Source organism: Cupressus sempervirens, chromosome 7 (assembly GCF_028749045.1).
Source record: "Cupressus sempervirens isolate cs-2001-9-10 chromosome 7, ASM2874904v1, whole genome shotgun sequence".
Lineage (NCBI taxonomy): Eukaryota > Viridiplantae > Streptophyta > Pinopsida > Cupressales > Cupressaceae > Cupressus > Cupressus sempervirens.
In genome coordinates, this window is record NC_143124.1 from 51,168,036 (window position 1) to 51,181,519 (window position 13,484).

Genomic DNA, 13,484 nt, shown 5'->3' on the forward strand with positions numbered 1-13,484 from the left:
ACAAGTTTAAGACTTTCCTAATCCAAACCAAAGTCTCCCCTCAAAAAAACCCAACCACTAAGTCATGAGTGCTCTTACAAAACATAAAGACTCTTACAAGCCCACTCATGACTCTTACACCCATCTTCCACACTCCTCCCTCTTCCACACTCATTTCTCTTACATCCCTCTTACATACTCAACCCCACTCATCATGCCTTTAACCAACCCTTTACCCTACCCTCTCACACTCATCCTCCTTATGACAAGTGTCACCTTCCCATTGGTGCTAAACAAGCACAATCCATGTGCTCTCCTTTGAGTGCATCCTAGCCCTCCTTAAGCCTTCATCCATCCTTGCATCTAAGCCCTCCATCCCTCTACCCCTTAGCCTATAAATTGAATCCCATCCCAAGCCATTTCATCAACAATCTTTGAGCTAAAGTTACCATGCTATTTTGAGAACCAAAGCCATCAATATTACCCTTATAATGCCAAATTGAGAGCTCACAAAGCTACCAATTTGCCATTACCCATCTCCATTTAAGCAACTTTTGAGCATCTTGAGCATACATCCACAGCAAAAGGACACATCTACATAATCAAGAAAGCATGGATTGTTTTCTCTTGTGAGGTTTGCACTTCTTGTTTGCTTTCTTTGTCTAAGCATATATGTGAATTTAGTTTTTGGTTTGTGAATGTTTACTTTATTTGTTAATGTTCTTTGCACACTGATTCTGGTTCTACAATACTCAGCCATCATAGCATACACATATTCCTCTAGTTTATTTTGCTCTTCTTTGGTGAGCTTAGAAAAATTCAGGTTCTTTAGACCTTTTAAATCATTATTTCTAATTTTTGAACATAATTTATCAACAGCAGTCTGAGGTTTGTGTCTTACCACTTGAAATTGATTGTTGTCCTCTGACTCTATTTTCTCCTCATCTATTTTAGGTTGGGGAATAAACTTCCTTTTCTTTGTCTCAGCAGCAGTCTTCTTTGAGTCTTTCTTCCTTCCTTTTGCCTCTTCTTGGGCTTTTTGCACTATAGCCCTTGTGGTAGGTCTCTTTGATGCAGGGGCAGCCACTTTCCTTCCTTTGGATTTAGGAGCAGAGGGAGTTGTGGTCTTTCTCTTAACTAGTGCTTCCTTGGCTTCTTCTACCTCAACACTTTCCTCTTTGTCTTCTCCTGACCCTTGAGTCTGACTTTGAAGTTTATCTCCTTCTTCTTCAATGTCTTCTCCTTCTTCTTCTGTTGTTCCTTCTTCTTCTTCCATGCCAAACTTTCTTTTGATTTGTCTCACCATTTTCTCTTTCTTCTTTACTACTGAAGCAGTCTTCAAATCTGTTATTACCTTTGATTTGACAACATCATAGGTTCCAAAAATTTGTGCATTTTTATCATCTTCTTTTGCAAGTAGATCTTTTATTGCTACAGAGGCTTGATCAACATCAAGTTCATAACCTAGTGGCCTAAGCCATCTTATTCTAGGTATAACTGCTTGTATGTAAGTATAATCTATCTACAAGAAAACACATTTCTTTTTCATAATTTTCAATCAGTGAGACTAGAATTCTCATTCTTTGTTTCATGGACTTTTTGAAGTCCTCAAAATAACCTGTCATTTGGGCATCAAAATTTTCACCCATTTGTTCAATGTATCCTTTAATTTTTTCAACAATTGTTTTATCTGGATTCCATTTTACTTTCCCTATAGAAATAAATTCTTTTATCAGATAGAAGAACATACACATCAAAACTTATCCAAATTTGCATTGAGCTCCCTTGCTTTTCCTTATAGCTCCTAGATTTTCATTAATCTGTTGAAACATGAGCTCTGCTAGATCATAAGTGTGATCTCTTTTGATTATCTTTAATGCAACATCAACTGCTATACAAGGTACACTGTTCAACCTGCTTGATTGATAGAATTTGTGTGAAATAATTCTCACAGCAAAATCTAGTAGGGGATCTATGACTGTGTTGATAGTCATTCCTCTATTGTTCCATTTGGTATCTGTATTTTTCTCTATTGTTTCCCTTTTGTCACTTCATAGGGTCTTTGGCCGATCTAGGGTTGGAATACCAGTAACCCTATGAACAGTTTTCTTGGTAAATTTTACTGGCCCTGACTCTAACCAAAAAGCTTCGTCATTTATTCGGCTCAAAATTATCCATACCCATTCTGTTTTGAAAACAGTCAGAAATGCTAGGGTTTTGGTCAATCCTTTTCTTTCTACTATTGAAAACTCATTTTTCAGTACTTTGTTTTCACACAATTTATCATATGCATTATGAATTTCTAAGTCTCCTATGGCACCAATTTTGCAATTGTAACATCTGCGAACATCTTGTACCATAACAACCTTATCCAAAATAACTAATAATGCTCCTGCAGGATCATTCTTGTATGCTACTTCTGGAATGGGCTTAAATTCAAGTTGTTTTACTTCGTTACTGACCAACTAAACTTCATGACTCTCTAAACCCTTGGTGGTTCCTGACCCAGATGCCATTGTTTGCCAAACTAGGGTTTATAATTCAAACAAGTTTATAAGTCCTATGTAGCTCAACACTTAAGTAAAATACCTTAAATCGACGAAATTTGTCTTGAATCGTTGTTGAAATCTTTTACGAATGGCTTCTGAGCTATTCTTGATCTTCTCCACTCCTTTTTCGGCTTTGCTTCTTGTTCAAATGGTGAGAAAATGATCAAAAATTAGATTTATGTACCCCACAAAATAGAGTAATAAATACTTAGTATGCTGCCAACTGTCTACTCGACTCTTGAAAGGTTTCGTCATAACTCGGCTCCCATTATGTTTTACTTTACTCGGCTCCTATTGATATTTCATAGCTCAGCATCAACTATTAACTCGGTCATTAGCAACTCGACTCCTGAAGACAATTTTGACATATTTTCACAAAGTTCTCAATTTTGACTTAGCATCTTTATTTATGCTGATTTCATTTTTGCAGCTCTTATATGTCTTGGGACTGATTTATGATGTAACTCGGTTTATTGATGAAGTGTGATCACTTGACCTATTTGGTGAAGTGATCTCTATATTTGATGTGCTAGACTCATCTTTATGAAGGATTTGATCAATACAAATCCACAAAGCCTTCGAATACCTGCATGCAAAAACCTATCACAGAAGAAAAAGACAAGAGAAGGCAAAGGGTTTTGCTCTGAAAAAAGTGCTAATGAATTTTCAGCAATGAAAGAGATAATAAAATACAAAGGAGATCAATCCTTATAAAAGGAGATCAAAACCCTAAAAAGGGTAACCTAAAAGGAAAAGCTATTTAATAATTAATAATTAATTATTAAATAGAGATGCAAAAGGTGCATAAAGTAAAATCTTAAGAAGGGAGTAAAGCAAATTTAATAAATTAAATTAAATCAACGCTTTACTCTAACAACCCCCCTTAAGATGAGCAACAATGCAGCTACAAACAATGCAAAAAAAGCAAGGAAACTACAATACAAAGCCTAAAGCAAACTTGGGTCCCGGCAACAAGGCCTGATGAGGTACCCAATAACAACTAAATCTCTATGAAATGGAGAAATAGAGAAAACCCAATGGGAAAAACTCTACTCCAAAAAAAGATAGCAGTCAAAAGAAGGAAGGAAGGACTCATCACTGAGACCCCCCAAGGACAACTTCTTTCACCCCAAGCATAGAACGCAGCTTAAGATACCACGGGGATGCAAAAGGTTTAGTGAAGATGTTTGCAACCTGCTCAGCAGTAGGAATGTACTCCAAGCTCAAATCACCATCCTGAATGAGATGCTTGATGAAGTGCATGTGAAGCTCAATGTGCTTGGTCCACTGATGCTCAATAGGGTTGCGTGAAATGTGTATAGCACTCTGACTATCACACCATAGAAAGGTGGGACTATCAGGAGGAGATCCAAACTCTGTCATCAACTGTCGAAGCCACAAAACCTCCTGACTAGCTAATACAGCTGCCCTGTATTTTGCCTCTGTAGATGATAATGCGTGAGCATGTTGCTTTTTGCAAGACCATGTGATAGGACCAGAACCAAGACAAAAAACAAAACCAGAAGTAGACTTGCGATCATCAATGTCACCAACCCAGTCTGAATCTGTGAAACCAACAATGTGAGGATCCCCTAATGTGTAGTGAATGCCATAACATGTTGTACCGCTAATATACCTTAAGATACATTTGGATGCTTGCCAATGACTCTCATGAAGATTATGAGAGAATCGAGAGACAAGTCCAACCGCAAAGGAAATATCAGGACGTGTGTGTGTCAAGTACAACAAACTACCCACAAGCTATCTATATAGAGTGGAATCCACTGTAGGAGTAGAGCAAGTGGTAGATAAAACAACACCTGACTGAAAAGGTGTGGGGGCAGGCTTGCAATCAAGCATGCCGAATCTCTGAAGCATATCATGAGCATACTTCTGCTGGAGTATGGCTATCCCATCTGAAGACTGAACAACCTGTAGGCCCAAAAAATAGTGCAGAAGGCCAAGATCTGTCATCTCAAACTGCTCTCTCAATGCTTGTTGAACACCCTATATCATGGAGAGTGAGCTTCCTGTGATGATGAGGTTATCAACATAAAGCACAAGTATCAATAAGTCAGTCCCATGACACTGAATATAAACTGTAGGATCAGAATGACATTGTGTGAAGTGGGAAGCAAACAAGAAGGAATCCATCTTCTCATACCAAGCCCTAGGGGCTTGTTTGAGACCATATAAAGACCTCTGAAGCCGACATACCAATGAAGAGTCCTGCACAAAACCATGAGGCTGCTCCATATAGATCTCCTCATGTAGGTCTCCATGCAAAAAGGAACTCTTCACATCCATCTGAAAAATTGTCCATTTCTGTGAAGTTGCTAGAGAGAGTACAAGGTGAATAGAGTTCATCTTGGCAACAGGGGCAAAGGTTTCAGAGTAATCAATACCCTCAACCTATGTGAAACCCTTTGCAAAAAGACGTGCCTTGTACCTATCAATAGAACCATCTGCAGCATACTTGGTACGGTACACCCAACGGCACCGAACCAACTTTCTTCCTTTCGGAAGAGGACACAGATCCCATGTGTGGTTCTTCATCAAAGAAGAATACTCCTCAGCCATTGCCCTATCCCACTCTGAGTGTCTTGTCGCCTGTGAAAAATTCTAAGGATCATCAGAAATGGCATGACTCAAAAGGCCACTACCTGCAGTCTGAGAACGAGTACGACAAACATCTGTAGGATCACCTGCCAGAGGTCCTGCTGCATCAACAATATCACGAGCCCACTTGGGCACTCGCGGAACATCTGGTGGAGGAGGGAAAGGGGGATCAATCTCAAGATCTTCCTCAAAGGAGGCATAATCCTGTAGAAGAGTAGATGAAGTATTGGGTAGTGAAGAAGTAGCTAAAGATGGAGGATCCATAGAAGGATAACGCTCATCAAATTGAACATCTCGTCGAAACAAGACATCTCTGGAATCAGGATCAAACAACCTGTACGCTTTCACATCCTCACAGTAGCCAACAAAAATGAGTGGTCAACTCTTCTTCTTCATGGCTTTTTGTTGAGCATCTGGAATAAATGCCCAAGCCTCACTACCAAAAATGCGGAAAGTAGAAACATCAGGCTTGACATGAATCCAAGCCTCTTCAGGAGTCATGTGTCACAATGCCTTATGAGGCATTCGATTCTGAATATAGTTGGCACAATTGATAGCCTCAGCCCAAAATGAAGAACTCATAGCACGAGACTGTATCATACAATTGGCCATCTCCCGTAATGTCCTGTTTTTTCTCTCAGCAACCCCATTCTGCTGAGGTGTATGGGGAACAGAGAACTGATGTTGTAAACCATGCTCAGTGCAAAAATCTCTAAAAAACTGATTCACATATTCCCCCCCATTGTCAGTGTGGATACGCCTGATGAGAAGACCAGACTGCTTCTCCACAAAGGTCTTAAAGATTTGAAATGAATCAAAGACATCAGACTTGTACTTCAAAAAGTACACCCATGTGCGTCTAGAGAAGTCATCAACGAAGGTGAGCACATATCGAGCACCTGAAAAAGATGGAGTGGGAAATGACATAAGATCACTATGTATCAACTCCAATGGTGCCTTAGCACGTGTGGATCAACCTACTGGAAAAGGATCTCTATGATGTTTGCCAAGTGCACAACCGTGACACACACCGTCAGTAGAAGAGATTTGAGGTAATCCAATCACTAGCTCCTTTGTACTCATCTGCTGTAAGTATCTGTAGTTGACATGGCCAAAATGCTCATGCCAAAGTTTGCTCACTGTGTCTGGATGAGCAATGAGAGAAACACCTATAGAATCAAAGCTCTCAAAGCCATCAAACTAATATAAGTGAGACTGAAGATCAACACTCCCTGTAGCAATAACAAAATCAGGATCATGGAGGTCTCAAATAACCACATCATGTGGTGAGAACTCAACTGTCTTTCCAGAGCCTGAATGACAAATCTGAAAGATAGACAAGAGGTTCGTAGAAATGGCTGGAACCAAGAGAACATCTTGTAGTGAACCACCCTCTAAAGAGATAGTTCCTGAACCTGTGACTGAAAGCTGAGAAGAATCACCAACTGCAATCTGTGTAGTAACACTCTAAGCAAGTGAGGTAACCAAATCAGGTGAGTGTATCATGTGATGGGAAGCTCCAGAATCAAGAATCCAAGGAGCTGGAGAAGACAATGCACGTGCAGAAAGAGCATGTCCTTTCCCTGTAGGTGGAGGTGGAGGCTTTGGAGAAGCAATACTAGACTATTGCATAGCCTCTTCTAATGCCTCAAGATGTTTCCAACACCTGGAAACTGGATGTCCATCCTTGCCACAAAAATTGCAAGGTTCACCTATATACTTCTTAGTCTTGGAGGAAGACTCACCAGAATTAGAAGTATTACCCTTTTGAGAGGGTTTTCGAGCATCTGATTTGGGAGGAGGCTTGGAGGAACTCTCGCTGCCTATTGAATTTGTCTTATGCTTCAGTTTCGGCTTTGGCTTTCCTGTAGATGTCTGAGCTACCAATGCCTTTGTCTTAGAACTAGTCATAGTATCCAACTGTGTGAGTTTTGACTACTCTCTAGTCAAGCGATCACAAAAGACCTGAAAAGAAGGCATAACAAATCGATTCCCCAAAGCATCTTTGGTGGAATAGAATGTGGAAGCAAATATCTAAAAATTCCCTTGAAGCTTTGAGAGAATCAAATAGATGCACTCAGTATCAGTCTTCATCTTTCCACAACTCTATAACAAGGATCTCTATTGAGTAAACTTCATCAAGAAGTCATCAATAGTAGGAAAGGAATTCGGTGCAAGTGTTGTAAGCTCCGTCTCTATCTGAAGTGCTCTGAACTCATTCACTGTACCAAACAAGCCTTCAAGCTTGGTCCACATAGCCAAAGGAGTATTACACCCATCCAAATGAAACTGTAAACTATCTGATACCTGTAATGCAATCAATCTGATTGCCTCATCCATTTTGTTTCGATGCTGCATGATCTCAAAAGGCCTTTGAAGAATAGGCTGAACAACATCTAAACATGACCACAACCCTTTTGACCGGAGAAGCTGAGTCATTGAGGTCTTCCAGGTGTGATAATTATGAGGGGTCAGAAGTTCTAGAGAAGAAGAGGTCTCGGCCATTGTTTTAGAAAGGGTTTTTTTGCGTTTTTTGATATATTAAAATAATAACAGAAAATAATATAAAAATGCCCCCCACAATGCAATAAACCGAACCCCTTACTTACAAATAGATTGCGTAAATGAGATAAGAGCAAAAAAACTTCAAATAAAAATCAAAAATACCTGGTACCAAATACTGGTCAAAAGACTGAGAATCTGGAAAGGGCTCAAAAAAATCTTTCCGGTGCTTTTTTCGGATCGAAAAATGGAGCTATAACGAAGAAGTTATGCCCCCCGGAAGATAGAAGTCATCAATGGACTTCAAACGCCAAAATAGATATCAATCTAGAAAAAAAATCCAAAAATTCCTTCTCCATCATCTCCATCTCAGAATCAGCTTTCCGACACTTTTTTCAAAATTGAAAAAGACCCCCGTATGCGAGAGTTATCACAAAAAAACTAACAGGGCCCCCATAAGCTTGAAAAAATTTTATTTTTTTAAAAAAATAATTTAAAAAATCACCGAGCGGCATGCTGGCTGAGCCGCCGGCGGTGGTGGCTGTCCGGAGCGGAGGAGGGTGGTGAAGGAGAAGCGCCACCTGATCGGAGGTGGGGTGGCGCTCTGGTTGAGCCGCCGGTGTTGGTGGCGACCGGAGCGCAGGCGGTGGTGGCCGTCAGAAGTAAAAAATCAGCGCCTGAAAAAAATACCGCCGGTATCGTCGCCCTGCCGGTAAACAGTTGCCCCCGCTGGCAAATGGGTCCAATGTCAGAAAATGGCCTGCGGCCATTTTTTTATTTTTATTTTTTAAAAAATCGATCTGCGTGCAGAAGGCCGTACGACCCTGCTGGGCAAAAAAATTTTGCCTCCCGGAGCAACGTTGTCCAAATTGGACAAACTTTATATGGAAACAGGGGTTTTGACACCTTCTGGATCCATCTGTGATGTCCGTTTGGCCTCAACCTGCTTCAAAAATCAGTGACCCCCCTGTTTTCTCAAAAAATACCCAAAAAATTCCAGATCTATTTTGTCAAACCCTCATTCTCCTTTTTCTCCAAATAATGAACAAGCTGCAGCAGATCTGGCTCTGATACCATGAAGGATTTGATCAATACAAATCCACAAAGCCTTCGAATACTTGCATGCAAAAACCTATCATAGAAGAAAAAGACAAGAGAAGGCAAAGGGTTTTGCTCTGAAAAAAGTGCTAATGTATTTTCAGCAATGAAAGAGATAATAAAATACAAAGGAGATCAATCCTTATAAAAGGAGATCAAAACCCTAAAAAGGGTAACCTAAAAGGAAAAGCTATTTAATAATTAATAATTAATTATTAAATAGAGATGCAAAAGGTGCATAAAGTAAAATCTTAAGAAGGGAGTAAAGCAAATTTAATAAATGAAATTAAATCAACGCTTTACTCTAACACTTTCTTCCTCCATATCTTATTCATTTCACTTCTGATATGTCCAACATCTATCTTTGCCTTTCCATTGTTGAACTCAGAACTTGATGCATTTGACCTTGTTGGGCAATTCATGCTGACATGGCCAGTTTTTAAGCAACTCAAACATGTGGTTTGACTCAACCATCTTTTCTAGTTCCCTCTAAAATGTGTTCTTATGCAATTCTGTGGGATATGTCCATATTCTTGACAATAGTGACAGCTGTTCCTAGTGTTGTAATCCCAAAATTCATGGTTTGATGTCTTTGCTGGTTGATTTATTGTCCACATAGGTTTTGATCTGCATTGAAATGCCCTATGTCCATTTTTTTGCAATTATAACAATGTCCATCAAATCTTTGAGTCCTTGTAACATTGGATTTGTAATTTTGAGTCATATGTCCTTGCATGTTGCACTTGTGACAAAAACTTTTGGGTATTTTTGATTGATTGAATCTTCTACTCCTGCACACATTAGTTGTATGTCCCTTCTTATTATAGAAATGACAAGTGGGTTTTGAATTCTTACCTTTATCACTTCTTTTTTCAGCACTCTTTGATGATTCTCCAACTTCAGTGCTATTGTATCCTAGTCCTGATGTATCATGGGTAGATTTTGGTGATTTCAGCAACTGTTCAAAATATTTGATTGCTTCACTTGATTTGTTGAGATTCTCTGCTACCTCTTTTTCCCTGTTCAATTCATTCTGCATTTGTTCATTTTGCATCTTCAATGTAGAGATCTCAATATCCTTTACATTAAGTTCATGATGAAGGTTCATCATTTGCGCAAGTGTATCCATCTGCATGTTGAGATCCTTGTCAGTTCAGTACATTTTTCTTCAAGTCTGTTTGCAAGATTCCTTTTTTCATTTTCCATCATGACCTTATCATCAACTGCTCTTTTCTTTTGTTCAGTAATTTCACATATCATTATAGCCTGTGATTCATGTTCCATCTTGAGAGTTCTTATTTCTTCTGCTTGAATTTTATTTTTCTCCATTAGTTCTGCTATTTATGCATCAAACTCTTTAGTGTCTCCACTAGAAAATACGTTGGTGGTGTCAATCTCCTTGTAGTGTATATCATTTTCAGATATGGCTAGATCCTTCCTCTTTTTTAATGAGTTTCTCAATTTTTTTCTGAATTCCTCCAAGCTATGTAGAGCAAGTTGCACATCTATCACCTGATTTTCAATGATCTTTCCAAGTTTGAAAGCTTTCATCTTTAGATCTTTACCCTCCAAGCTGTTAGGCTATTTCTTGTGAGAACCTGACAGGCTCTGATACCAATTGTTGGAATATTCAAATATGGAAAGAGTACTTATGAGAGGGGGGTGAATCATAAGTATCAAACTTTAGCCAATAAAATTTTAACTGAAAGTAAATTGTATGCATATCAAATAAACATGTAACAAAACACATGCATCAATAACTCACAACACAGGAATTTTGGTAACCCAGAAACCCTCCAGGAATAAGAAGGTAAAACTAGGGTGGGGATGATACCCACAAAAATTACTGCAGCAATATTGTTCAACCACTTCTGATGGTTTTCCCTATTAAAGGCTTTACACTATGTTAATAGTTACCTGGTTAGAGGATTTGCAAACACTTAACATGAAGTGTCACCTGGTTAAAGGATTTTAATCACCTAATCAAAAGGTTCTTAAAAAATAGCTATAAAGCTAACCTATCACCATAGGATTTTTATTCTAATACAATTGCTAGAGAGTATTAGATGCAATAAACATGATAGATTACAATCCTTGATTGTTGAATGCAGGCTCCTTTTTCGCCTTCTCCTGATCTTGATCCTTTGTGATCTGATAACTCTTGCTTCTGAAAATAGATTTGCGCCCTTGTATGTCCTTCAATATGTCTCATCTCTCTCTATTACAGTGAAATTTTGTCTTCCTTATAAAGACTCCAAAGACTTAGGGTTTGTTTTGGATCTACGATTCATATTGAATCTCAATTTCTCACTCAATACTTATCTTTTGTTGATTGGTTGCATGCCTTTTGCATTTTCTTAATTGGCCGCATGCAAATTGCATTAAAAGATTTGATCTTATCATTCAATCCTTTGAGATTTACCTTCTGTCGTCTGCAAAAACCGTTTGTATCATAATTTGTGCAATTCCAAACTTTTATGTTGTTCTACTGAGTTACTCGGCTCCTAAAGTATTTCTGACACTCGGCACATACTGTTTTCTGGATAGCTTGACACTTGAACAAAAACTGTATCACTCGACACATGTTGCGCTTGGCACTTATTATCACTCGGCACCTGTTGTCACTCGACACTTGTTATATCACTCGGCACTTGTTCTTGATCTTGGTTAAGTGTATTGACACTCAATTGTCAAATTTATTCTTTAAGCTAACAATCTCACACTAAAAAATTAATTAGTTAACTTCATTTGCACAAGGAAGCTTCCATTCTAACTGAATCTCATTTCTAATCTTGACCATCCATCCGAATTGATCTTGATCATTGATCAATTCAGGAATTCTATTTAAGAGACTCTCAATTCCTCATTTTGGGGGATGCACATGAATTATATCAAACCTATGTTGAAATAATTGCTCATTTTCTTATATTCATAGCTTTGATTTTATTACATTTTAATCTCAATTTATCTTTAAAATGTATTCATGTAGATTAAAATGCTCTCTTTACTTGAAGATTAATATTACATCTCATATAGATTAATCTCGCATCTCATTTAACTATAAAATCCTCCATTCTAGATGTTTGGTTGCTAGCTTCTTGATCTAAGAGAAATATGCAAAATCATTCTAGTTAGGAGGTAACAAATTGACCTATTGGTCATCTTGGATGGATAATTCCATGTATATTCTTGGACAATTCTTTAGATAAATATCATGTTGAAGTGTATGTAAATCACAGAGGCCCACATTTCCCACTCACATTTCTAGGATGATTACATCATTACATCCTTCAAAAATGGCTTCAACTCAATCAAAATATTATGTCGTCATCACTCAAGGCATCTTTTCCCCTCTATCTTCCATCATACATCATCTATCTCATCTTTTAATCAACTGATCACATTTGTAATAGTCCATATTAGATTTCAATGGATAGGTATCGATATAGTCCAACCCTAACTCCTAAGGATGAAGCCTCATTCTAGGGATGATTCTATGACTCATTATTGGATCTTGTTATCTTTTATAGACTAGTATTCAAGTGTTCTATTTGTACTTTAGGGGATTAAGCTTCGTTCTAGAGATGATTCCAAATTCTTGCTAAGGATTAAGCTTCATTCTAGAGATAATCCTAACTCTTGCTGAGAACTAAGCTCTGTTCTAGAGATAATTCTAAGCTCTTACTTTCAATCACTATTCAATGGATAACTATCAGGATAGTCTAACACTAACTCCTAAGTATTAAGCCTTGTTTTGGGGATAATTCTATGATTAATGATTAATCTTGTTAGCTTCTAATATACAAGTATCAGGATAGTCTAACCCTGACTCCTAAGAATTGAGTCTCATTATCTGAATGATTCTATGAAGTGTGATAATATTTGGTCTATCAATTTTTCTATCAAGGTGTTCTATCTAGATCCCCTAAGGTTAAGCTTCATTCTAGAGATAATCTTAAAAAGCTTATTGACATCGGTATCTAGGTGTTCTATCTAGATTCCCTAGGCTTAATCTTTATTCTAGAAATAACCTTAAAAAGCTTATCAATTGGTCTACATATCATCAATTTTAGAACCAATCTCATTTCTTGATCTATGCATCATACTTCTGATTTCTTTGAATCAAATGTATTACTCGCACATTCATTCAAAGAGGGGCAAGTGTAATATGCCAAAATTGGTACATTGCCATGTTCAACCAATTTTGGTCTATTAATCAATCCTAAGTCCTATCTTACTAGGTAATCCTAATTTTGATAATCGGTACTTGACCTAAGTGTCAAATGCAAAAAATCCCTAATCAGAATTAATTACATTCTTTATTTAATTCCTAAGTATTGACTCAAATTAGCAAAGGTAAACCTATTAATTAATTTAATTTAATTATGAGTCCTAGCACTTTAATAAAATTAAAGTTACCCCTTTGGCTAAAATACACATTAAGGAATTAAATGTATTTAATTTAATTTAATATATCTTTATTTTAATTATTGAATTTAATTATTTGATTAATTGAGATTATGCATTTATGAGGTCATATTTAACTTTATTAAATTAAATATACTTTCCAAATTCTCTCTTCAGTTTAGAAATGAAAACTCTAAGTGAACTGGAATTGGAAATGGATTAACTCAATTAAATCTATCTCACATTCAAAAGAGAATCAGTTAACTTTGTCTCACACTCAAAAGTGAATTAGTTAACTTTGTTTGCAAAAGGAAGCTTCCATTGTAACTA

General features: G+C 37.5%; 1 pseudogene across 1 annotated transcript in view; it reads left to right on the forward strand.

Moving 5' to 3' along the window:
- The first annotated feature begins 6,501 nt into the window (after positions 1-6,501).
- Positions 6,502-13,484, forward strand: part of LOC149545432 (protein STRICTOSIDINE SYNTHASE-LIKE 6-like) — a 175,126-nt pseudogene continuing 168,143 nt past the window's right edge. Inside the window, exons 1-2 of the transcript XR_016354232.1 lie at positions 6,502-6,526; positions 8,159-8,361. The product of XR_016354232.1 is annotated as a protein STRICTOSIDINE SYNTHASE-LIKE 6-like (transcript). The remainder of the gene's footprint in view (positions 6,527-8,158; positions 8,362-13,484) is intronic.